Raw genomic sequence first — 413 nt, forward strand, 5'->3', positions numbered from 1 at the left:
GGGGATCGCCTTTTCAGTTTTAGAAAAAACAAAAGAAAATTATGGAAATGTCAAAAAAATAAAATAAAATAAGTTTTCCATGTGATATGTGGTCTAGTTGTTGGGAAAATTTGGAAATATGAATTTCGACTTCATTTGCAAAATCTCGCGAGAATTTGTAAAAATGGGCATAACTTTTGCATACTAACTCGGATGAAAAAGTTTTATATATGAAATATCATCTACTCGAAAAGTTACATCCGAATTTAACCGGGGGAACCCCGTTAAACATTTTTAAAATCCCCAAAAACCTAACAGAAAAAAAGTTACGGGGCTTTTAAGTTCTGAAGAGGCAAAAAAATTCAAATAAATTCAAATTGAGGTCAAACTGTGGTCAAACAATGGTCAAACTAATTATTCTAGAATATTAGTGT

This window comes from Triticum aestivum, chromosome 2A, assembly GCF_018294505.1.
Source record: "Triticum aestivum cultivar Chinese Spring chromosome 2A, IWGSC CS RefSeq v2.1, whole genome shotgun sequence".
NCBI lineage: Eukaryota > Viridiplantae > Streptophyta > Magnoliopsida > Poales > Poaceae > Triticum > Triticum aestivum.